General features: G+C 40.4%; 1 pseudogene; it reads right to left on the reverse strand.

Annotated features, from left to right (window-relative positions):
* Positions 1 to 314: 314 nt before the first annotated feature.
* LOC103614506 lies at positions 315 to 2,880 on the reverse strand (annotated as a pseudogene).
* Positions 2,881 to 3,261: the final 381 nt, after the last annotated feature.

A 3,261-nucleotide genomic window follows, 5' to 3' on the forward strand; every position in this document is an offset into this window, starting at 1 on the left:
CACCTCATTACCAGATAAGTACTTTGGACTGCAACAATCAAAAACCTTAGGACAGAAGGATTTCTTCTGGAAAGCCCTTATGAAGGGGAAAGATACTGGCTTTTTCTGACATATCCAATTAGATGTCCTGACAAAAGAAAACTACCTTGGCCTCTACAAATGCCTATGAGTGTTTCAATTACAACCTTTTGAAGGAGCAGTACATTTCAAAGCAAGGGCTTCTTTTCATCTTTAGTGATGCAAATGGTTAAATACTGCACAGAAGCTTACTATGAACTCAAAATTCCTCAGGAATCTGAAAGTTGCCAAGGCAATTTTCCTTTTAGGATAGTCATGACCAACACTATTACTATTCTTCCTCCCACAACATAACATATCCCAGACAAGTCTTAAGAAAAAAATATAAATAGTTTCCAAAACAATGCATTTCCACCCCATCACATATGACAGCCAAAACATCTTCTGTCATGGGATGAAATAATTTGCTGCAAGTGCAGTGGCTTAGTCTGGGTCCATGTTAATGGTGTTTTGATCACTTGGATGACATTCACCATTTTGCTGAGGCATTTCAGAATTTTTGTCATTTTCTCCCATGTCTTCAGTTTTACAGTCACTCTGTTCACTTAATGGGTTTTCCTCCTTAGGAGAGTCAACTTCTGGTTTTGGTCGTGTCACAACGGGCTCACAGACATTGTTTAACTCCTGTAGCTTTGCCTTAATTTCACTTGAATGCACAGCTGGATCCTGATCTAAGCTCCTCTTAGCCTGTGCACTGACAGCATTATTCATCCACTCTACTTCTTCACTACCACACTTCTCTACTTTCATCATTTCCATCTCATCGATATAGACATATTTCTCATCTTGATTCCTGAATTCCCCAGCCATTGTAGCATAGTACCGGAGCCTGTGTCCCAATTCTTGTACCTTGGTCATTCCTCTGCTTCTTGATGGTGGATTTCAATTGGAGTACCTAATTTCTTTAAATCCTCTAATTTTCCTACATATACCTGCTTTACTTCATCCTCACCCTCTTCATACAGCCAGGCTCCTGTCTCTGCTAGGAGGGCAGGGAATCCCTGCAGATCCTTTTCACAAACAAACTTTTCATGTGGTCCAGACACCTGGAGACTGAACTCATATACATATTCCTCCAATGCATTCTTTGCATCATTTCTTTTTTTCTCCAGTTTATCTTACATAATCATCTTTCCCTCTCTTTCAATATACATATTGAAATCTTTTCCTAACTGCTAAACCAAGTTAACTTCAATGGGTAGTTCCCCATTTTTCACTTTTGTCTTGGGTTTTTTAGCTGATCATTTCTGGGGGCTGATCATTTGTATCACTTAAGTTTTCAATAGGCCTCTGGTCCTGAGATTCCACTTCAGTCTCAGCACTGGTATCTTCACAATTTTCACTTTTAACTGGTTCTCCTACAGATGCAGTGGACACACTGAAAATGCCATGAGTATTGACAGGGACTTTCACTTTAGACTTCTCTCCATCTTTCTGGGCTGCCATATTCTGGATAACATACATACCAATTTTTGACTCAGGATATGAGACTCCATTAGGATCAGAATAAAAAGCTTCTGGCTCAAATGGGCCTTTCCTATAGAATGTAAGTACCTTAGAGAAAGGTGCCGCATGATTTCTGCTGAAGACCTCATGGACTCCTTCAGTGTCCTCTGCTTTTGTGTTCCACAGCAGAGATGTTGGAAAAGGTGTAGCATCTGTCACAGAGAACTCTCTCACTTTAAAAACTGGAGAAAGCATGGCACACTGCAGAGCACAGCCCCTAGCTATGGCTTCATCTGCATTCAGTGTTGTACTGACATCCTTGCCAAAGAATTTAGCAATCCTCTCTTTGACAGCAGAGTTGCTCCTCCCACAATCTCTACAGCATTTACATCTCCCACTTTGTTCCATTAATGAAAGCAGAGGCATCTCTATCCTTTGCAGCACATCAGCACACAATTCTTCAAATTGTGACCTGTTCATTTTTCCAGATACACCAGTATCATTCATGAAACACTCAATATTTATGTCTGTGCCGTTTGAACTCACAAATTTCTTCAGTTTCTCACATTCCTGATAGAGATGAAGAAGAGCCCAACCTTGGTTTTTGGATCTAGTTTGTACTTTAATTTTATTTCTGCACAAAAGTAATCTACCAGTTTTCCATCAAAGTTTCTCCCACCGAGGAAAGGGTCAAATGCGGTGCCAAGTACCTTCAGTTTACTCTTGTTGAATGCACAGGCTGGTACTTGAAATGCAGAATGTCCCATATCAACAAACAGCTATCCGTGGCTTCTCTTCAGGAGATGGAAGGTCTTCCATAATTTAGAGCTACTGCTGTCATGTCATTCATTAATCTAAGACAATTTAGGTCAACAATCTGAGCTGCATCTAGAAGGGACCTCCTTCCAGCATCTGTGAAAAATGATGGAACAGAAATAAGTCTGTAACTGGCTTTTTCAGGTTACTCTCTGCAGTCTCCTTTGATTTAGTCAATAGCATAGCTGAAATCTGTTCCATACTGAAGATGTGCTCCTCATCCTTGTACATGACCTTTATTCCAACTCCACCACTCTTCATGGGAACCAAATCATAGCTCAACTTTTCTTTTTCCTTCTGAACAGAAGGATCATTAAATGCACGGCCATGGAATCCCTTGAAGTTAGATACAGTGTTGTGGGCATGAGTAATTTGCCGGTTTTTAGGCATTACACCAATAGCTTTGTTTTTGGATCCAAATGAAACCACAGATGGTGTGCACTGGTTGCTGAACTTTTTGGTGATGGTTTCGATGCTGCTGGCCCATGCCACAGCGATGTAGCAGCTCTGGAAGCCCAGATCAAAGCCCACCACGGCCATGGTGCACTTGTAACTTTGGGGTTAGGGTCTTAGGATTCTGTGATACGGTCTGAACTGAGAGAACAGGCTCAGTATTTCCAACAGCCCAGCTCAAAGCTTTTTAAGAATGGTATCTGCATATATTAAGCTTTCTGATGAAAAAATGCGGCTTAATCTGGTGTAATGCTAGAGTAGTTTTTCCATAAACTTCGGATTCAGTACAAAAATACATTTGGTTTTGAATTCATGTAGTGTTTTGATAATGTTCCTGTTTTCATCTTCTCTATAGAGAAAGCCAAGTGCTGGTAAAAACAAACTTGTACTTTTATGGTTGTGTGCAACTGCTGCTTTACTTTTCCTCCCCACATTTTTTAACATCATATAGTAGTAGAAAGAAGCAAA

The sequence above is a fragment of the Corvus brachyrhynchos genome, unplaced genomic scaffold (assembly GCF_000691975.1).
Source record: "Corvus brachyrhynchos isolate BGI_N302 unplaced genomic scaffold, ASM69197v1 scaffold444, whole genome shotgun sequence".
Classification (NCBI taxonomy): domain Eukaryota; kingdom Metazoa; phylum Chordata; class Aves; order Passeriformes; family Corvidae; genus Corvus; species Corvus brachyrhynchos.